Source organism: Canis lupus, chromosome 8, assembly GCF_048164855.1.
Source record: "Canis lupus baileyi chromosome 8, mCanLup2.hap1, whole genome shotgun sequence".
Taxonomy (NCBI): domain Eukaryota; kingdom Metazoa; phylum Chordata; class Mammalia; order Carnivora; family Canidae; genus Canis; species Canis lupus.
The window spans coordinates 30343377-30367426 of record NC_132845.1 but is presented as its reverse complement, the minus strand read 5'-3'; the positions used below and the strand labels follow the sequence as shown (position 1 = coordinate 30367426).

Sequence of the window (24050 nt, the reverse complement as noted above, 5' to 3'; positions counted from 1 at the left end):
TTCCTATGGAGAATTCCTGCCCTTCTTTCCTGTTTGAACATTAATTTATAGGGACCTGATGCTTTGAACTGTAGACTCTCTTGACCATTAGGCAAAGGCAAGGAGAATCACAAGAAGTAGAACCAAAGACTTTTTTTTTTTTTTTTTTTTAGAACCAAAGACTTGATGATATTACTAAGCAACTGGATCTACCAATTCTAGAATCATTCAACTATGGACGTAGTTTAGCTGAGATATTAAAAACGCTTATTGTTTGAGCAACTTTGTTTTTGTTATTTGCACCTGACAGCATTCCAACCTGAGGATTGATAGGTGATTTGAAGATAATTCAGTAGAATGAATATAGGTAAATCTCTAAAAAAAACTGAATTGTGATTAAGAAAGAAGAGATACTATTATTTAGATGGAGATGTGGCATCATTAAAGATTTTCTTTTTCTTATTTAATGGGAGAGACTGAAGAATATCTAAATATTAACATTGCAGGGGCAATTTCAATTGAGAGAGAAATTTAAGACAACAGAGTATCATGTATGGAGTCGATTGAATAGGAAAAGCCTTTGGAGGAAGGAGACCTCGTTCTGTGATAGCAAGGTGGCAGAGACAGATGGACAGAAAGCTTAACTGGTAGGTGACCTTTTTCACTTTTATTTCATTTCTATCGCAACTCTTTGTTTATTGTTTTTATGTTGTTTGGCAACCAGAACAGACTTTTACGTTTTTGGGTCCTCACAGATTGAGATTTTCAGGGATTTCTCTCTTTCCATCATCAGAAGAGAATGCCCTCCACAAAAAAAGAAAGCATCATCAATATGCATGTGCCAGGTGCGGGCGAGTCTGTGCATTTGGAATGAGTCGGGTAGGAACTGATCATGTCGGTAATTGTCAAAATCAGATTTCTGTGGCCAGCTGGCTTATCGAAGCACATACTGTCCTGGAGAACCTGAGTCAAATTGGTACCAGCTGAGGAGACAGATATTGGGCTGAAGGCCAAACTAAATAAAAAGATACAAGAAAAGGACAAATTCTGAGTAGAAGAGAAAAAAAATGGAGCATACCAAAGAGTTATTTGATAGTTGTTTTTAAAGATACAACTGAAGAGGTTTGCATTTGCAGCCTCAAAGCCCAAAAAGCGTTCTCTTATTACACTCAAGGGGAGGAATGGAAGCATTTCAACTGGCTACAGTAGGAACATACCGAGAAACCTCATTCTGTTATGTACACGATTTCCATAAACTGACATTCTGCATTTACTCTTTCTTAACTAGATGATACCAAGAAATGAAATCCAAAATCCATCACTGTAATTAGCTCGAGTACACAACGACAGTATCTTCTTCCCCCAAAATTATGATTGATATTAAACTGTTACTGAACATTGAAAAGTTAATATTGATTCTCAAATGAAACAATAGATTGAAGGTATGATTTTTTATTTAAAAACATATCTCTCCTATAAGATTCTATATATAGAATTCCATGTCTTTAACATTGTTTCCAGATGTACTTCTGGCAAGCTTTTTTTGTTTTGTTTTGTTTAGCTAGACCTGTTTTTTAAACCATGTGAAAGATTATATATTACCGAACAGAACCATTTTTGAGGCTTAAGGTTGAAACAGGAGACACTAGTGATTATATCTTTAAGTGATTTCCCATTCTAGAATGGAACAAAGTGCAAGAATAATAATGACCCCACCCAAAGCTTAATTTCTTTACAAAGTAGCCAAAAAAAAAATCAAAAATCAAATTAATCTTTCCTTACTTTATGTGTACTGAAAGCAATGGGGAACCATTAATGCAGTCGTACATCTTTCAAAAAAGTGATTAACCAGGTATAGGGGAACTGGCAGTGTTAAAAACAAACAAACAAACAAACAAACAAACAAACAAACAAAAAACCCACAACCCTTTATTTGGTGTTTGGGCCAGAACTGTAAATTATTTTCAAATTATTTGCAGTGTACATTTCAATGCTCCATTGAACTAAGAAGAAATCTATTTGTTCAGCTGGAAGATGTTCCTTTTGGCACAATATCAAATTTACAAAAGCAATAAGAGAAAGTGAAAACATTTTGAACATTTTGAGTGTTAAGGAAGTAATATCATAAAACATAATACAGAGCATATTTTATAAGGAATATTTCTTTTCGGTTTTTTTATGTTTCTGAGAATGCTATACAAATTTGCTAATTAGCTGAATATTTTAAAGGCTTTTGATTTTGTTATGAGACACTAATACATTGTAAATACCTTCTCTACCACTTCTACTTTTTCCTTCCTCTTTCGTTTCTACTTGACCTAAATTACTAGAATATTAAATAAATTATTTAACAATATTTTAGTGACAAATAAGCCAGTGATACCAGGCTGCAAAATAAATAAATGTGATATATGTTGGCATTAAAACAACAAAAATTTTAATTTTTTTATGTTTCCACTTTATAAAATTTATAGAAATTAAAGAAAAATTGTTAGTATTTTTTAGCAGAGTAAGTTAATGAAAAAATAAAACAGCATCTTCTATCATCTCACTACCCAACTATGATCAGTAATAGTATAACTTTTTTTAACCTTTAGCTTTACACCTAGGCTTTAAAAAATTGAAGTGCTTGGTATAATACTTTGTACATAATTCATATACTGGTGTTTCAGGAAAAATTATATCAAAGTATCATATATATTACTATACATATATAGACACATAATAATGCATGTGTATTTTATACACACACACTTTTTTTTAGTGACTATGTGATAATTTGTTTAGTGAACATTTAGATTAATCATAATCTTTCACCAGCATGAGTATTATTGATAATGGTTTATAATAGTGGTACATCATTTGTAATAGTTATTGATGAGTATTATTGAAGTAGTTTTATTATTGATGAGTATTATTGATGATGTTTTATAATAGTGGTACATTATGTATAATAGTTCCCTCAAACTAGTTAAACAAATATTTATTGAACAACTATTTTGTGCTAAGCTCAGAGGTGTTAAGACACAATCCCTACCCCAAGAAGAGTTTAACAGTGGTGAGGACTGCAAAATAAATAGTTCATCTAAGGTTTTGAAAGACTGCCATGATAGCAGGCTAAGGCATTTCTGGTATCAAGAAGTTCAGACTCCTGTAATACTAGAACCACCTTTATAGAGAAGTTTGCATCAGTTGAGGTCTGCTCTTAGAATCCACTTGTTAAAAGACAAATTTTACCCTGGTGACAAGTCCTGCTTTTTCTAAGATATGATAATAAGCTGGGCTAGTGTAAAATAGGAAGGGGTTGGTGCATTATTGGAAGTTTACCATGATGGGCAATATTCAGCCAAAACTTTTGAGGAAATCTTTCAGAAAGAGAGCTTTGTTGAAGTGAGGTTGAACTGCCTGCAATTACTCTATATCTCTGGATGCCATTATGAGCTTGTGAAACTACTCTGGGGAATTTTCTTAATTTTAATATATACTAGTAAGATATAAGTTCCATGAGAGAAAGGATGTATGTATAGAACTTTGAAAGCTTTCTTGTACAAAGATGTTCAGTAAGTACATGTTGACTCTGTATGGAAAAAACCAGTCCCTATTCTAATAAGCCATTCTAGCATTCAACCTCTGGGCTTTTGATTTATGTCTCTCTCTCTCTCTCTTTTTAAAGGATTTTATTTATTTATTTGAGAGAAAGCACATATGAGCAGGGGAAGGGTGTGGAGAGAGGTGCAGAGGGAGAGGGAGAAGCAGACTCCCTGCTGAGCAGGGAGCCACAATGTGGGGCTTGATCCAGGTCCCTGGGATCATGATCTAAGCCATTCCTGAGCCACCAAGGTGCTCCAACTTCCGTCTCTCTTAGTATTGCCTAGAAGGTGTTAAAATTAAGATAAAACCAAACCAAAACAAAACAAAAAACAAATGAAAAAAAAAAAAAACAGTTTGGTCAGACAAACAAAGCTTAATTTAGCTTAGCTTGAAGGGCTAACTTGACCTGAGTCACTTTTGGCTTATGGCTCTGAAAATCACAAGCAAAACTTAAAACTGTTTCCAAAGGTTGTTATGAGGTAGCCATTGACCAATTTCCCATCATTCAAGAAAATTCTAATATTATGATCAATCACTGTGAAGAATAAGCAATCACTGCTATATTTATATACCCTTTATAACAATATATACCTTAGCTTCATTCCATGTTTTGGTTTGAATGCTCCCAATTTGCAAAATGTCTTTTTGGTATACGTATAATAAACTTTTACTAATTACTTCTTCAGTGACTCATAGGTTTTACTTCTGTTATTTCAGAACTTTTGACAAGATCATATGCTATAAGGGCCTAAATATAATAATATTACAAATTTAGGGCCTCATTCGGGTAAAGGAACAGAAAATAGGTGAAAGTGTCATTTAAATAGACTATTCTCTTCCTGCATCACCTCAAATTTGAGAAGTTATGGAGGATTCTGTTCATGAACCTTTTCAAAATTTCCCAGAAGACCAGGACATCCAAATGAATGATGATTCCAAGTGCTCTGCACATTTACCCAGAAGGCTGCTACCTTTGCAGGGGGCTCTCTTCCTTTCCTGACTACCTTTCATGCTTCTGTTAAAAGAACTACAAAACCCGATTAAGGACTTGGGATGGTAAAGAAGTAAATTATTAGTTAAAAGTGATGACAAGTCAATAGAATATATACGTAAAAGAGAAGTCTGAGGGTCACCACTAGAATTCTGTTATGCAGCCTAAGGAGTGTACCTAGGGTCTAGATTTACTAGAGTCTCAGTTTTTGGTTCTAGTTGCTTGACTTACAGTTGTTTCACTCCAATGTTGAAATAGACAATATATGCACAAGGGCACATTTTATATATTACTAGTTTTTTGGCCCATGCGTTGGGATGTAAATATACTTGTCACATGAGTCAATCAAACTGAAAATGTTATTTAGTGGATATGTCTCATTGGTGCTATGAAAAACATGCTGTCATGTCTTTTCCACTTTACAATATCAAAACCCTCCATTTCCGTTGTGCAGTGGCTTAACAAAGGTATAAAGAACAAAATGGTCTCCCCTAATGTACTTTTTATACTCCTGTGATTCTCTAAAGAGAGCTTATTTTTTCCACTTCTATATTTTTATTAAAGCTATACCCTCCCCCACCTTTTCAAGGCTAATATCTTTTTACCTTTTAAGACTCAGCTAAATGAAAATCCTTGTGCTAAAAGTCACCTCTATCAAAATATTTATGTCATTTAGTAATAATTATTTAGTGTCTGTTGCTGTAGTTAGAACATAGGTTCTGGAAGAATGAATTAAAAAAGAAGGTCACTGAATGAAAACAATTTGAAGGTCTAAACCCTGAGGTCTTGAATATGTATTTGTATGTTAGCCAGTCTAGACTTCAATTTGCTCATGTGTTAAAAAAGTACATTTCAACTTGAATATCACATATGTAAATGATGGATCGCGGATCACTACAAGTCAGCCATTAATCTGAAATAGCAGAAGTCATGCTGCCAGTTAATGTCTACAAAGCCTTTACTTTGCATTATATTTGAAATAGGAAGAGAAATTATTTTTTCTTTTTTTTTTGAAGTTAATTCTATTAGTAAAGGATTGCTTTTTATTATATACTACTTAAGCTTTACTTTTTGGTTTTGTTATCTTTCTACTCAAATTTCTTAATTTGTATCCAAATATGATCAGATATTTCCATTTACCATCATTAATTAGCTCACATTCCCTACTCCTCTTTGAATAGATATTTAATTACATTATTTAATACTTGGAAATTGTGAATGTGGTTATTGTTCTCAGAGTTCTACTTTCTTTCCTTGATTCCAAACAAATCTTTTCCAATTTCTCAAAGACTTTTGTGTAGCTAAGAGAGCTTATCTTTAAGGGTTTTTGTTTGGCATAATTATTTACTCCAAATATTTCTGAAAACTCATCTTCCTGACTTCACCTTAAGTTCTGCAAGTCTGAACTGTAAAGAAAGCAAATGCAGCAAAAAACAACTGTATTTGCACAAGAACATTGAGTTATTTAAGTTACTAACCTATTTGGGCATGTGTAAAATGCCACAGCAGTTGGCATGCTTAATTAAAGCATTAAGAGTAAATGGAAGCATTTAGATTTATATATCATTTGAGGAAAGTAAGTAACTCAATAGTCACTGAATAAAATTCATGAAAAACAGCTTAATTATATATATTTTTTTCAGCGACAAGACAGGATGGTTTATTTAAATTTTAAAATCCCATTGATATTTCAGCAGGGAGTCTATGAAACTAATAAATTAGACTATTCACGTAAGAGGAATGCATTCAAAACAGTTCTGTCAAAAAAAACAAAAAACAAAAAACAAAACAGTTTTGTCAAAATATGTTGATAGCATCACTAATGGATAAAATTAATTAAAAATAAAAGTTACAATATAAGCAATATTGAATAAATTATCTATTACAAAAATAAATTGTATCCTCTCCTCAAAAAACAAAAAAGAGACAACTTTGAAAATGTTAAGTGTACTAAAATTACTTTTTTTAGGATTTTATCTGGAATATTGTTATGTATCTATAATACTAAGAAAACACTTTTAATTAGCTTTTAAAATTTAAGTCCTAATTGTCCAGTGAAAGGACTTTAAATAGCACATTTCCTTGATTTCCTAGAACATTTTCCTTCTTGTATAATCCTTAAACACTTATTCTTTAAGAGTTACCTTAAACATACTGCCTCTGAAAATGCTTTTTGACTTCTTCAAGAATAATTAAACATGATTAATTTCTAGATTTGATTACATCAAAAATGTCATAAAATAGGGATATACAGTAAGAGTCTCATATGAGAGGTGGAACACAGATGTAAGTGAAATAAGAAAATTCAGTACTATTTTTGAATATGCTGGAATCTTTTATTAATTATTTGCTGTATGACTATGGCCAAGTTAATTAATCTTTCTGAATTTCTGTTTCCCCATCTTGATTTGGGAAAGATAATTTTAATTACTCTCTAGAGTTCTTGTGATGCTTTAAATGCATTAATCTCTTCTCTTGCCTAGGAAAAGAGATGGGACTAACTCATTTTATTATCTGATCTGATTTGAAGTTGGTGAAATGTATGGTCTGTGCTCTTGTCATGGGTGTCCCATAAATCCCTCCCTCTTCCTGATTAACTAGACCTTATCCCAGGGATGCTCTGAACTCAGCTGCATTCTCAGTTTAGTACTCAACAGTTTCTATTGCAAGGTTATCATTTAATATAGAGGTTCCATGGTGGGCCAACCTCCTTTAAATTCTCAGATATCTCTGTGTTTCACAGTGTGATTCATTGGGAACTCTGGATTGCTCCTATGTCATGCACAATGGGAGAACTAGGGTTTAGAATGTCTTTTTTCTAACCCCTACAGAAAAATTAACTTAAAATTAATTGGATAAAAGGGCATCTGGGTGGCTCAGTTGATTAAGTATCAGACTCTTGATTTCAGCTCAGGCCATGATCTCAGGGTCATGAGATCAAGCCCCGAGTCAAGCTCTGTGCAGGGCAAGGAGCCTGCCTAAGATTCTCTTTCTCCTCCTATCCCCCGCCCACTAACTCACCCTCCCTCTTTCTCTCTCTCTCTCCAAACAAACAAACAAATTGACTGGGTATGTTGCCAAAATAGATTAAGATAAGAGTTATTAGACTTAGCCTATTTAATCTATGTTTGATATAGAATCCCTTTTGGGATCCATTACTTTATGAGTAGTCATTATATTCTCCAAAATATTATTTAAAATGCTAATGATTGATGTAACCATATAGTATTCTTCTCATTTTTCTCCATAACTGCAAAAGATACCAAGAGACATAGCAGCATCAAACGTCTGTTAAATGTTAATAATTTTAATAAGAAATATTAATTTTATGGGGCGCCTGGGTGGCTCAGTTGGTAGAGTGACCTACTCTTGGTTTTCTCAGGTTGTGATCTCCTGGGTTTTGAGATTGAGCCCTAAGACTAGCTCCATGCTCAGTAGGTTGTCTGGTAGAAGATTCTCTCCCTCTGACCCTCCCCCACTTGCACTTGCATTCTCACTCTTTCCTTCTCTCTCTCTCTATAGTAAATACATATTTTAAAAAAGACATATTAGTTTTAGCAGTATCTTTTATTGGACCTTGGGATGAATTGTTTAATACCTGTTACTCAAAGAACATTTGACTATCCCTAAGTTTTGTCCAACATTTACATAGTGTTATTGACTGAATATTTTTTGTCCCTCCAGAATTATATGTTGAAAATCTAATCAGCAAAGTGACAATATTTGGAGATAGGACTTTATGGAAGTAATTAAGATTAAATGAGCTCATAAGAGTGAAGCTCTGATCCAATAGAATTAGTGTTTTGTTTTGTTTCATTTTGTTCAAAGACACTAGACACCAAGGAGGGAGTTCTCTCTTTCACTCTGTGCATGTGTGTGTGTGACTCTCTGTGTCTCTGTCTCTCTCTCTCACACACACACACACATACACACAGCAAAATTGGCATATGAGGAAGCAAGAAGAAGGCAGCTGTCTATAAGCCAGGAAGAGTTTTCACCAGGAAATGGATGGATTAGCACCATGATCTTGGCTTTCCAGCGTCCAGAACTATGAGAAATAAATTTCTGTTGTTTGAGGGACCTAGTCTGCAGTATTTTATTATGGCAGCCTGAGTAGACTAAATCACATAGTAGCGATAATTTATTATAAAATTTGTAGCAATGCTGATTATAGATAATTATATACCTTATTGTTCACATTATTTTATTAATCATATTGTAGAAAAGTAAAAATAAGCAAAATATTTAAAAAATAACAAGCATTATTCTGATTTCTTACATGTCTAAGTACTTATAGAAACACTATTTGGCTTATGGTAGTTTTTCCCTTAAAAAAAGTTGCAATTTTGTTAGGCACAATAGACATAAGGATGATAAAATTATAGACCAGTGTAAGAAATTAAAATTCCCACTTGGAAAATTTTGTGGGAAGTGGTCTGACACAGGTGTACATAAATCCTTTTTTGGTATTTTTATCTACTAATTCAAAGTTTTTCCTTTCTGTTCTTCACTGATAAATATTCCTAGGCTAACAAATACCTTAAAACTGTGTGCATTCTTTAATTGCTTTTACTATTATTGAGGAAAGCAGTCTGATTAGACAGTGGCAAGACATGAAAGATATACTATACAATCAGGTGGTATTTGCATTTTAATTGAACTGACTGAAGGAAATAATGTTTATTTCAGTAGAACACATTTTTTAAAATTTATTTATTCTAGAGAGAGAGTATGTAGACGCAAGTGTGGGGAGGGACAGAGTGAGGGGGAGAGAGAAATTTTAGCAGACTCCTTACTGAGCTTGGAGCCGACTTGGGACTTGGGCCTTGAACTTATGACCTTGAGATCATGACCTGAACAGAAACCAAGAGTCAGATGCCCAACCAACTGCTCCACCCACAAGTCCCCCAGTAGAACACATTTCTATTGACATAATTTCAGCATTGTGGCAAATAATTTGTGGCCAAAAAGTAACTCCTGTCTATCTTACCTATGCCTATTCTTAAGTGTGAAATCTGATGGCGTATTACAAAATGGACAAATTCATAACCTTAATCACAAACTTTGACATAATAAAAGAAAAAAAATCTACGTGGTCTAAGAGAACTTCATGCAAGAATTGCATGCAAATAAAATTTGCTCTAGTTTTTGAAGATGAGGTAAAATATGGCTAATCAATGAAAAAAGTAAAAGGAAAGCAAAGTCACTCCAGAATGAATGAGCCAGACAAATCTGGGGATAGTCTTCAAGAATAATTTAAATATAAAATATTAATTTAGCAATATTTTTTATTTGCCCTAGGTGCTTCTCCTGTGTCATCCTCCTCTACTCCTCTAGAATGGTCATTAGTTTTCAGATTAAAAGGAGAATTTTTTTCTGATAATTTTGTTAAAAATCTCAAATACTAAAAATGAGTCTAAATGCTTATATTTGGACACTGTTGCTTTTGTTTTCAAATACAGTATGTGAATCACTGGAATAAAACTAAGAAGCTGGGTTGGCTTTTAAATATGAAAATCTAATTTCTAATCATGGTCCTAATTCAAGTGAGTGTGTGACAGATGCACCTTAAAACTTATCAGCTCAACAGGAAGAAAAAACAACACTACTCTGATCTTTTTCTTTTGAAACTCACTCTGTATATTTTTGGCTCAGATCAGTCCACTCTGATTAGCTTCTATGAATATTTCACTACTCGTACTTCATAAAAAAGAATATTTATAATTCTATAGATAGTAGGGTTATAAGTACAAAAGGTAAAAGCCATATTTCTATAGTTTTGATGAGGGATAGAAGCACAAAAATGTTCACCTTTAGCCCAGAAGGCTGAACTATAGCCTGTATAATTCTAATAAGGATCAAATATCTACAGGTTGCTACATTCTGAAAGAGTGTCATGACTGACTATATATCTCACTGATAGTTAATATCAAATTGAATGAAAAGCACCAGAGAAATATTGCAAAAGTAGTTTTACAAGTAGAAACTTGAAGGAGACATTTGTGATCTAATACTCCCTACATGTCCTTCCTCATAAACACTAAGCATATGAGCACCAACTTCATACAGCAAAAGTTCAGCTCTTTCTGCCCACGGGTCCTGTCCCCTGCTATAATAAAAACATCTTTTTTTGCACTGAAAACATTTCAAGAATTCTTTCTTGACTGTTTGCTCATGGCCCCACATTGGTTTTATTTCTAAGAAGTCCATCTGGTCTCTTTTTAATAGTTACCTATTATTAATTTATGGCTATTTTAGCATCTCAATTAAAATTTAAAACTCTAAGAATCCATTTCCCTTTATATAACCCCTTTATCCATCAGGGTTTAGATGTTCCTTCATCTTGGTCTTTCTATTCAAAACAATTTTGATTTTGTTAAGGATCTCTTGATCCTTGCTTGATTATTCAAATTGATATATAACAGATGACGTGGGTTTTATTTGTTTGTTTTTTGAGATTTTATTTGCTTATTTGACAGAGAGAGCACAAGTAGGGGGAGCAGCAGGTAGAGGGAGAGGGAGAAGCAGGCTCCCTGTTAAGCAGGGAACCTAATGCGAAGCTCGATCCCAGGACCCTAGGATTATGACCTGAACAAAAGGCAGACACTTAACCCACTGAGCCACCCAGGGATGATACTGAGGAGAACAGGAAGTTTTCATGAGTTTCTAATGTAATTGTTCATGGCACTAACTGCTCGTACATTGGCCTTGTTGATCCTTGTACACACACACACACACACACACACACACACACTCTTCTCATTCTTGCTTCAGAGCCTTTACACTAACAGTTTTCCTTGGACTAGAATGTTCTTTATCTGCATGGCTCTCTCCTTCATTTTTTTTTGTTTTGTTTTTTGTTTTTTTTTCAATATTATCTCCTCAAGAAGCCTTTCCTGACTACACTCCCCCTCACCACAGTGCCATTTCATTGATAGGATCCATCTCCTAGTTTATTTTTCTTTCTCTCACTTAGCAATATGTAATTGGAGTATAAAAGTTGGGTTTATTCATTTAATATGTGTTTCCTTACCAGAATGTACTGTTTAGTCTGAAAAGCAGTATCTTTGCACTCTTTACTATAAGATTCCCACCATGTGGCATACTATCCCATGCATATTAAACACTTAGTAAATATTTATTTATTAAATAAATTACAAATAAATGTCCCACTCACCTCCTTATCTCTGTCCCCACACAAAGATACTGAATGAGAAAGCTGAACTCCGGGCTCTGTAAGTGCATGGATCTTGTCAAGAAGCAAGCTTTTCTTTCTGGCCTTGGTTGGGGAAGGTTGGACAGGCTCAGGCTCTCATTTATTGCAAAAGTAAGGAGAGCATGGTTAGAGCTTTCCTATCTATTCCTTCCTTTCTGCTCTTTTTTGTGGTAATCTAGAATTACCTCAAAACTCTATTCTCCTTAAATCTACCCCTCTCCCACCAGGCAGGACAATTTCTCCCTTTGCTCAGAAACCAATTCTCGAGGCTGTGCTGGGAGACATAGAGATAGGTAGTCTTATTTGCTCTATAACCAATCCTTCATTTAATTACCCTATGTAATTCAGTACTCCTTTGTTTTATCTATACCACCTAGCTCTTGAATGCTTCTCTGGGAGGTGCTCCCAAGTGGCCTTCTGACAATGCTTTGAGAAATAATAATTAAATAAGATGAGCAATCCCCTAATAATTACCACTTCAATATACTTTCTTAGCATTTTTTTTTTTACTTTCTTAGCATTTTATTTTTTTAAGGATTTTATTTATTTATTCATGAGAGACACACACACACACAGAGACAGGCGAGGGAGAAGCAGGCTCCATGCAGGGAGCCCGACATGGGACCCCATCCCGGGTCTCCAGGATCACGCCCTGGGCTGAAGGTGGCGCTAAGCTGCTGAGCCACCGGGGCTGACCCTACTTTCTTAGCATTTTATTTTATTTTATTTATTTATTTTTTATTATTATTTTTTTCTTTCTTAGCATTTTAAAGGGCTTTGAGGGGAGAAGAAAATAAGTATGCCCAGTCTCCAATCTTGGTCTCGAAACAATGATATTTTAAATCAAGAGACCTTTAAGAGTTTACATTTTTACATAATTTCTCTTATTAAGATCCTCGGATACTTAGAAACTATTTCAGAGTGCTAAATTAACAAAATTATTGAGGCTTCTTTACTTCCGTATTAGTTTTCCAAATTCTTCCTGTATTAGGTTGCTAAGACTCAGCCTGCAAAAAAAATTCAAGTTAACTTCTAAAAGGAAATTGCATCTTCTATGGAAAAAAAAAAAGAAAGAAAGGAAGAAAACAAAAGAAAGAAAGAAAGAAAGAAAGAAAGAAAGAAAGAAAGAAAGAAAGGAAGAGAGAGAGAGAGAGAGAGAGAGAGAAAGAAAGAAAGAAAGAAAGAAAGAAAGAAAGAAAGAAAGACTAACCTAGAAAAAGAATGAAAGCAAGCAGTACTCAAACCCCTTAAATATCCTCAAAATTCTACCTCTCTCTGAAAATCCAAAATCCCAATACATACATTTCGGAGGCACAAAGACCTCTCCCATAGCTCTTTATAGGCCCTATCCACAAAGTCTAGGAAACCTCTGCAGGCATAAATACAATCAAATTTACAAGCCAAGCCAGCAAGGGGATGGAAAAGTGCATTATGCCTTATCCACCCCAGATTGAAATATGTTGTTTTTCTTCTTTTAATGATCTCAATAATCCTGTAAATTAAACAATTCAACATTAAAATCAGTGAGTTCAATCATTCAGATTTGCTGTCTTTCTTTCTTTCTTCTTTCTTTCTTTCTTTCTTCTTTCTTTCTTTTCTTTCTTTCTTTCTTTTCTTTCTTTCTTTCTTTCTTTCTTTCTTTCTTTCTTTCTTTCTTTCTTTCTTTCTTTCTTTCTTTCTTTCTTTCTTTCTTTCTTTCTTTCTTTCTTTCTTTCTTTCTTTCTTTCTTTCTTTCTTTCTTCTTTTCTTTCTCTTTCCTGTCTTTCTTCTTTCCTCCTTTTTTTCTTAGATTTTATTTCCTCTTTATTGTAATGATGTGTCATTGACAAAGTCAGAGTAGCCAGAGTGGTAAGATATGGTGCTAACAACACTTTTCTAATTCCAGCATTTGCCCTGGACAAAGGACTACCCACATGCTAGGGCCTTCTTTTGGAGAAAGAGACAGTAGAAAATAAGTCACTTTTCAGGTCCCTCCCGCACCGACCCACTTTTCTAGGGTTGGGCTCTAGAGGGCTTGACCCTCGTGGGTGGGTAATGAGTAATGTGGCATTCACCTAATTTTTGGACTTCTGCTCAAATGTAGGTGTTGTTCAGTTGATAAGTTCTAAGATAGGCTTTCTTTTAGAAGTCTCTTTCCTGCCTTATATTTTTTTTTCTCCTGGGAGAAAATAAAGCTGAGAAAACAAAATTTAAGAGGTCAGGAGCTAGCAGCTGTGAAATCAGCCACAAAATTCTTACAGCAATGTGCAAAAAAATGTCTCTTTTTAGGTTTCTTTTTAGTTCAATACTATTTTCATCATTCAAAAAAAGATAAGAAATACCATAGAGAATTAAAAGTTATAAAAATCAACATATTTTTCTTCATTACATCACTAGAACTTAAGAGCCTTTAACTCAAAAGTAGTCAGTCATAAACTGAACCTTATTAATTATAAGAAAACATCAGATAGTAAAATATGATTTATCAACATAGCAAAATATAAGGCAAAGGGGATAGTTGCCTCCTATAACAAGATTTTTTTAACTTGAAACCAAATGTCCAAATCATTCAGACACATCCCAAATTGTAGTTTTTGGAGTTTGATAGAGCTAAGTTTGATTCCCCAATTGATCACTTATTGAGTTGTGCAATCTCTGAACATTAATTTTCTCATACTAAAAAATGGTAATAAAACTTACCTCACAAAGTATTATCAGAGTTAAATGAGGTAATATATGTAGGTCATGTGATCGTAGTTAAAATGCTGATGACATTGAAGCTCACAAGTTAATTTCAGAAGACCTGCGTTTAAGTATCAACTGTGTTGTAGTATTATGTACTGACTTGGAGTCTTTCCAAATCTTTTTGCCCAGACCTTTAATTTTTTTTTTATTTTATAAAATTGAAGCTAGGGCTAAAGTTATATTTGTGAGGATTAATTAATGAAGCTTATTCATTCATTTAAACGGTATTTATTTATTTATTTATAAATAAAACAGCGGAACCAAAAGACACCTGCCCACATTAAGCTGAGATTCTAGTATCTTTACCAAAATTTTACACACAGCAGGAATTTATTTAGCATGAATAAAGATCAGCTCTATTGAAAGAGAATTATAACTCTTCTATTTTACTCAGAATATTATAAAGAAGAAGGAAGGAATCACCAAAAAGATCTTTTCTTAATTCCAAAGCTTGTCTTCGGTTAAAAAAACAGGTTGACAGGGCAGTCTGGGTGGCTCAGCAGTTTAGTGCTGCCTTCAGCCCAGGGCATGATCCTGGAGACCCGGGGTCAAGTCCCATGTTAGGCTCCCTGCATGGAGCCTGCTTCTCCTTCTGCCTGTGTCTATGCTTCTCTCTCTCTCTGTGTGTGTGTGTGTGTGTGTGTGTGTGTGTGTATGCTTCTCATGAATAAATAAATAAAATTAAATTAAAACAGGTTGACACATTTTGTGGAAGATTTTTTAAAGAAGCAATGGGAAAAGACAAAATAAATTAGGTAACTTTGAAAAGTGCATATGAGAAATTCAACTTATTGGCACTGTTTTGGTAGTGTTAGTATGTCCATTGCTTTCAATGAAGATTACTTCTGGAAAATAGGATTCCAAGCCACAAAAGGATTCATTATTTTTATTTATTTTAGTGTTTCTAAGCAGGTTGGGGAAGTTTGTTTAACATGATGTTTCTTCACTTTCTACTTTGGATCTGTTTTGCAGAATTTGAGATTACTATAGGAAATACAATATATTAGTCATTTTCTAATTTTTTTGTTCACTGATACAATGGTAAAGTATTTGCAGTTTTTATCCTCTTATTATCAAACATACCTTCATAGTAGCTACGAGTATTCACATATGCATATTAATTAATAAACTGATTAAAAATTCCAAAGATTACAGTTGATTAGAGTTTGTTTTTTATATTTGAAATTAGACTTTTAGAAATAACTGGCTTGCCAAGTTACTTTTATTGCTCACCTCATATCGAAAGCTCCATATGCATATTGTTTACATTCAAGAAGAAATACAAATTATTTTGAACTGACTGCTGTGTTGTAGGTTAGTGAATGAACTATTTATTAGCAAAACCACAGTATAAATGAGCCTAAAGGAAAGTATGAAAAATTCTATGGGACTTTAGCCAAAGAGGTTTTATCAGGAGAAGAGGAATGAAGTGAGGCTAAGGATACGGATGTTGCTGTAAGATTATATGTAATTACAATAAGTAAAAAAAAAAAAGTGGAGGAAAAATCTTAAAACTTACGTAAATTTAAAAAAAAAAATTATTTATTTATTCATGAGAGACACAGAGAGGCAGAGACATAGGCAGAGGGAGAAGCAGATGCAGGACTCGATCCCAGGACTCCAGGATCACGACCTGAGCCAAAGGCAGACGTTCAACAGCTGAGCGACTCGGGTGCCGCAACTTATGTAAATTTTTATACTATCTTTATTATTTCCCCGGACCAATCATTGGTCTGCAAATAATGTATTATTTGTGGGTTAATGGGTAAGATTTTTGAGGGGGTATTTATTTTATGTTGGTTCCCTAAATTAATCATATACTTACTCGCTCCCATTTTTTCAGGACGGCTGTGATAGATACAACTATTCATAGATATTTACTCTGACAAGAAAGTGTTTTTCCTCCTATGTATAAAAACTGTCACTGTGAATTTAACCTCATATTATATGTTTTGTAAAAAGAAATTACCTTTTCTAAATTTAATTTTAGTCATTGTATTTCAACATTTCAAGCAAATTAATATCTAATTTAGCCATTCTTTCTCATTCTATTTTTTAAATTCTACCTTTATGCTTCTGTTCATCCTTAGGCATTCAAGCTCCTATTTAAAAAAATATATCAGACACACACACACACATATATACAAACACATATTTTGGTGCATTATGGTTCTCTTTCTCTTCACAGCCATATTTTTTAAAAGTGTAATCTTTGCTTTCTTTCCACAACCTTACTTTCCACTCTTGACCAGGATAATTTGCTTCCCTTTCTATCATATGAATAAAATTGTTCTCATCAAGGTAAATGATGACTTTGTTGTTGCTAAAACCAATGGAATCTTTAATTCTTTATTCTTACTCATATAATAGTATTTAACAATTTAATAATTTCTTTCTTAAATCAACTTATTCTGCTTTAGCAGGCTTGTCTAATGTATCTCCTGTCTTTGTGGTTGCTGTCTCAGTTTCCCTTAAAACTGAATTTGTTTTGGGCATCTCAGAGCTGTATCTTTGGCACCTTCTCCATCTCCTCTATATATTTTGCTAGAAGATTAAATCAATTTGCCTGTCCTTAATCTCCATCTGATGTCATGGTGCCTCCCATATCCATGCTGTAACCCAGACCTAAACATCCAAATGCCTTCTGAATATTTCTTCTTGAATATCTCACAGTTGCCTCTGCGTAGTATGTTCCAAACTGAACTTTTCACCTTCTCCTTACTCCGCCACCTACCAAATGACTCTTCTATGTTCTCTACTTCTGCAAATAACATTAACATCTGGCATTTCCAAAGCCAGAAATAAAGACCTAATTTTGACTGCTCATTTTTCTTTCATCCTCAAATCCAAATAATTAACTAGTCTTGCCATTCTTCATTTTCATTGCTACTATGTTACTCCCAAACACTATCATCTCTCATCTAGGTACTCTAACAGTTTCCTAACTTGTTTTATTAACTCCCGTCTTGTCTCCTCCAGCTAATTTTTATAGCAGAGTTGCACCACTCTTTAAAAACAAAAATCTGATGTCATTTTTAAAAATTAAAACCTGTTTGTTGATTCTTATTTTATTTAAAATAGACTCCAAGGGTGCCTGGCTGGCCGAGTTGGTGGACTATGCGACTCTTGATCTCGGCATTGTAGGTTCGAGCCCCACACTGGGTATTGAGATTACTTAAAACCTTAAAAAAATAGAATCTAAATATAAGAGCATAGTTTGCAGGTTCCTTCATTATCTAAGCCCTGATTACATTACTGATTTCATATCTTACCCTTTCCTACTTACAGAGATATTGCTATTTACTCTTAGGTATACACAGACCTATGCATTCACTATAAACACTAGAGGTATTAAATTGCTTTTAGATTCCCAAAGCACCATACTGATATCTTCATTTCTATTTTCACCTATCATCTACTAACATTTAGACTCTCAATTAAGTGGCTTCTACCTCCCAGAAGTATTCCCTAATTCCTTCTGTCTGGGTTCAGAGTTTTTATTTTATGTTCTTAAACATATTCTCATAAGTCCTCATGCAGGGATGCCTGGGTGGCTCAGCGGTTGGGCACCTGCCTTTGGCTGGGGTCATGATCCTGGGATTTCAGATCGAGTCCCGCAACGGGCTCTCTGCATGAAGCCTGCTTCTCCCTCTGCCTGTGTCTCTGCCACTCTTTCTGTGTCTCTCATGAATAAACAAATAAATTTTTTTAAAAAGTCCTCATGCAGACAACCATTGCTTGTTTTAATTGCCTATATTTTCCCACTAGACTATAAGCTATGACTATCTTATTAATTACTCCATCCATGAACCAACCATAAATCCTGGGAGTCAGTACATCTCAATACATATTGATTGAATGTAAAAGATACATAATTAATCAAGCAAATAGTCTTTTGTTGCTAATGCATACAAATGAACTGTAAATAATATTTTATTATTTTATTTTTTAAATATTTCATTTATTTATTCATGAGAGATAGAGAGAGAAAAGCAGAGGCATAGGCAGAGGGAGAAGCAGGCCCCATGCAGGGAGCCCGATGTGGGACTCCATCCGGGGACTGCAGAATCATGCCCTGGTCTGAAGGCAGATGCTCAACTGCTGAGCCACCCAAGCATCCCTGTAAATAATATTTTTAAAATATAATTGTATTTAACTTTATTTAAAGGCAGTACGTGTGCATTGTGAAAATCTTGTCAAATCCAGACATAATGCTTAAAGTTATATTTACTGCAAATTATAACACATAAAAATAATAGCAATTTTTGAAAATCGATCCTTTATTTTTATACAATTCAGAAAATGATATATTTCTAAGTTGCTTTTCTATATTATTGTGTTCAAATTTATTTTATAATCTACATAAATGTGGTTTGATTTCTTTGAGAATCAACAATGATGCTATGTTCACTTTTTCTGATAAAGATTTAGAAATAATAAATAATAAATTCAGTGAGACAAATCCTTTTATAAAATGTGTCTAATATGTTCAAAATATGTTTTAGCTATTCTTTAAAAAGAAGAAGGTGGCTCTTTTAAAAATAGTTTCTCAAAGCTAGCTTATTAAATGCTAAGAAATTCCTAATTGGCAGCAATAGGGAATCATTGTTGTATATCATTGTTGTATACTGAAGACATTGGTCAGGACAGTTAGTAGCGATTTCTGTGGTAAAACAAATGACATTATAAAATTTCTCTTCAGTATCATTGATTTTGTCTTTATTTATCGAGATCGAGAGAAGCAGAGACATAGGAAGAGACAGAAGCAGGCTCCCCTGTGGGGAACCCCATACGGGACTTGATCCCAGGACCCCAGGACCCTGGGATCACAACCTGAACTGAAGGTAGACACTTAAGCACTGAGCCATTCAGGTGCCCCTGATTTTGTCTTTTAAATGGTTGGCCCTAGCATGGCAAATGTGTTGAAATCATCATTTGGGGCAAATAAAGCAGGAGTCCCCAGGGTTAAAAAGTCTCAAATTTAGTCTTTAAGGATTAACTGGATCACTTAAAAAATATAGGTTTCTGCACTTTATCCTCAGAGATCCCATACTGATAGGTTTGTGGAAGGCCCAGTAGTGCTCATTATAGCAGGTGCTTGTACAGATTTTGGTGTAGGACATATCTGGGTCATACTTTAAGAAACACTGACATGGGATTTGGGCCTACACCACTTGTGGACTTTTCATGTGATCTCGACAGTTTTTAACAATGTGATTTTTTTTGTTTTTAATAATATAAATATAATAATAATATAAATATGAGCATGAAATATAAACAAACTCCTTTCATTTTTATGGAAAATGCATGTTTTACCTTTAGAAATATTGTCTTATGTAATAACATTTTTACTTGAAAATGGTTAGGTTTTTGTTGTTGTTTTAAATACTTTATTTATTTATTTGAGAGAGAGAGAGAGAGAACAAAGGAGCAGGAGCCATGGGAGGGGGAGAGAGACAAGCAGACTCCCCGCTGAGCAGGGAGCCCAATGCAGGACTATCCCAGGACCCCGAGATCACAACCTGAGCCAAAGTCAGATGCTTAACTGACTGAGCCACCCAGTTGCCCTCCAAAAGGTTAGTGTTTGGACCCACACTGCTTTTATACCCTGAGGCCTTCCCATATTAATTTTTTTTCCCACCATACAGCTACTTCCATACCTGGAGGCTCATGTAAAATGAAATGGGATTTTGACTACTGAATACATGTAGCTAGTGTCTGTATCTATCCTTTTATTCCCACATAGCATTTCACTACTTATAGGCAGTTTGAATTGAAACATGTCATTTAGGTAAATTCAGACATCCCATTCATAAAGAGATTTGTTGTAAAACATAACTGATATTCTAGTACTACAATATAAAATTTGCTTAAACTCCGTTCTAATATTGCACTTTAAAATCCATTATAAATTGCAATTATAGACTATCGGTTTTCAAAATAGTCAAAAGCACACATTTGAAAACACAAGCTTTATTTCTGGCCTCACCACTCATGTGACTTTGCTGAATTCTCTCAGACTTCTTTACTTATTGTTGATATACTGAACAGTTATGAGCATCTTCTCATTTTTTGCTGATATCAGTGGGTTTAAAAATGAAAACACAAAGACCCCTTGCCTTGCCTTCCTTTCAGTGTTTACTTGAAGATCAAATAAAGTAGCTTTATAAACTCTAGTTCCACATCAGTACAAAATTCTATTTTATTTGCTCTAAGTACACAAAAATGATTTTCCTAAAAGTTGGTTTTGTAAACTTCCTAGATAAAACCACACAATGGACAAATGTGCTTTAGATAATAACTTTCAAAGCTTTTAAAATCTCTCTGTAATGATCTGCTGTGTCCCTGGTCCCTGCATACTGTTCTTCTTTGTTAAAATTGGTGCTTAAAACTAAATTTTCCTCAGGTCCAAACTAGAATCTTTTATCTTGACAATGTATCTAGCTCACTTCTGAGAATATGCCATTGTTAATAACTGCTTTATTCTCATTAAAATCTCCTGCTAATTTCCATTCAGTAATACACAGATTATTTTCCTTCAAAACTCATTAGCCATTCCTTATAGGTATCTTATCATGAAATCAAAACTGTTAAAGGTGATGAATGAGGGATCCCTGGGTGGCGCAGCGGTTTAGCGCCTGCCTTTGGCCCAGGTCGCGATCCTGGAGACCCGGAATCGAATCCCACGTCGGGCTCCCGATGCATGGAGCCTGCTTCTCCCTCTGCCTGTGTCTCTGCCTCTCTCTCTCTCTCTCTCTCTCTCTGTGACTATCATAAATAAATAAAAATTTAAAAAAATTTTTTTAAAAAAAGGTGATGAATGAATTTTAAAACCTATTCAGGGATGTTCTAATATGCTTGTATGTGTGTTTGTGTGTGTGTGCACACTTATGTATGTGTATTTGAGCAGATCCATGCATTTATGCAATAGCTGATATGTAGGAACCACATTTTCAAATGTGTAAATGTAATTAAATGTCCTTCTATCCACATAACATGAGATATCTGCTATCTCTCATCTATTTTACCTAAAACTGCCCTGACCATAGGTCACTACTGATGGAAAATCTCCAGATTGTTCTGTTAGCATATGTGGCCATGCTCTGAACCATGCTATAATAAACCTGATCTTAGCTGTTTGGAACAGGCAAGATGACATGGCCAATAGAATCTAACCTATTGCACTAGTACATGAGGATATATGATTCCAAGTCAGTGGTCAAGCAAAAGTATATATATATATACTCACTCTTGGGAATTCAGAATGGAGATCCAGGGTAGGATGAGAGAGGGTCATCAAATTGATCACAGAGTGGAAACATACAGTTTAAAAAAATAGAAAGAAGGAGAGAGAAGCTGTGTCACCAAAATGGCAGAGTTCTGCAACTCATGCTTTGAAGGTATTTCAAGAGATTGTGTTTACTAAGACTTCAATGAATCTTGAATGAATCATTTCCCATTTTTCTTTTTGGTGGGCTTGACTGCACTATAGTTACTGTATATGGTTACTACACTATAGTTACTTTTCTCAAGAGGTATAATTGAGCTTTTCCTGGGTTCTGGGAAGCCTCAACTCATGACTGAAATATTTGTTTTTCTCATGTCAACATATATCTATATAATAGAACTCCCATTATTTGAATTACTCAAACTGCTTCAATGTTCTTTGGTTCCAATGTTCTTTGGAACCAGAAGAGCTAACACAGATTCCTAGTGCGGAAAGAACTGTGATCAAATCATCTCAATTGGAAACTATTTTTCTTGCTTTTCAGAGTCATAAAGAAAAGGACCTCAAAGAAAAAAGTATTATATAAAATAAAGGATTTATGATTGTATGGACTTTATTTATTTTAAATCATCAATGATGTTCCGTTAGCATCATTCACAGTTTTGGCAGTCTGGTTTTGAATAACACTAAATAGTTCTCTATGTCTGGACTGACTTGGGTGACCTGATTATTTTAAGCAGAATATTTAAGTAGATGGATTATAACACCATTTATACAACATGCACATGTTCATTCATTATGTATATATTTGTGGCCAAATAAGTTTTTTTTTTTTTCCCCCAGCACAATCTACTTTGACTGGCTAAAAACCAAAATAAACCTTAATTTATGATTTATCATTCTGCAATTGGTTATCACAATGGATGCTTTGGTAGATTCCCTAAACTCCTTCCTCAAGACCATCCAGCAGTTACTGGAAATAACAGCAACTGACCACACAGAGCTCAATCCCTCAAGAAGAGTTGTGCTCAGCTACAAGGAGCTGCTTTACCACAGGTGACTAGGGGCAGTCCATGGCCAATGGCTGCCTAATGAAGGGATACAATGGCCCTGCCTCAAGTTGGGACAACTTTAAAGGCCCACCTCATCTCTAGAGTTCCCAAGAGCATTGGCTGAAGTCTGAGATGCAACTGCATTACACGTTATCTTGTATCCCTCTGCCCAGGCCCTGTCATCACTTGTTTATATGTGTATGTTCTACTAGAGGACCCCATAAGCAACCTATGTGAAATTGTCTGTCACTTAATAGGGAACTCATTTTTCTGATACAGAAAAAACTTAGGTCCTGCATTTTACAAAAATATGAGATAAAGGAATTTTCCTCCTTGAGTTTTGAAAAGAATAATCTGAAAAAGCTCAAAAACACAACGAAGAATAATTTCATCGGGTTTATGAAAACTTCTCATTTTCAATACAATAAATATCATGAGATAGAAATGACACTTGTCCTCACAATATCCAAGATAGAGACTTACTTCAGATTTTTCTAGGTGGAATTGGCTGGGATTGCATATATTTGATGAGTGCTAAATCTAAAGAGTTTAACCTTTAAGCCATTTACAGGCAGAACTGTGTATAATTCTTAGGTAAAACAGGAGATACATATTTTGTATTTTGTATTTTAAAAATAGAAGTGGAGAATCAAAAGGTGTATTGTGAAAATGAGAACAGCAAGTTGCATATATATCTATAGTACAGTTTTTATAAGTGCAAAGGCACCAAAATCCTTAAGAAGCTTGTGTATATATTTGTATATATTTGAGGTTGAAGAAACTTATGTAACAGGCATTAACTATCATAAGGTGAAACTAGTAGAAAGGAAAGTTAGCAAGAGTGTGAATACAGTCCTTTAAAAGGTTTAAAATAATCATTATTCCTCTATATTATTCTAGTGTTTTTTCCTGGTTGAAGTTAAGCGGTATGAGGTCCATAATTTTGGAAGAGACATTAGAGATTTAAAATGAAATAGAACAATGCCTTTAATATAAAAAACAGACTACAGAAAACTAAATAAAAATTTTGTTCATTGTAATGTGATACCGGCTGATGTTGATATTACTGAAAGGATGGCTCTAAGTTCACAGTGGAATTGACTGTAAACAGAAGCAATAGTTTCAAAGAACTGTGGTAAGCATAAACCAAATTGGGTTATAATTGATGACAGAATTTTAAAATGTTTCTTTCCTAAAGTGATGCCTATATTACTGTTGACTATTAAGTTATTTATTTTTCTTATTTCTGTCTTCAAAACCATGTTTAAA

The 24050-nt window shown here is 34.3% G+C and overlaps 1 long non-coding RNA gene across 1 annotated transcript; it reads left to right on the top strand.

Moving 5' to 3' along the window:
- Positions 1-203: 203 nt before the first annotated feature.
- Positions 204-23226, top strand: LOC140637575 (uncharacterized). The gene is made up of 4 exons (XR_012034663.1): positions 204-346; positions 486-626; positions 1268-1421; positions 22573-23226. It is a non-coding gene; the product is annotated as an uncharacterized lncRNA (long non-coding RNA).
- Positions 23227-24050: the final 824 nt, after the last annotated feature.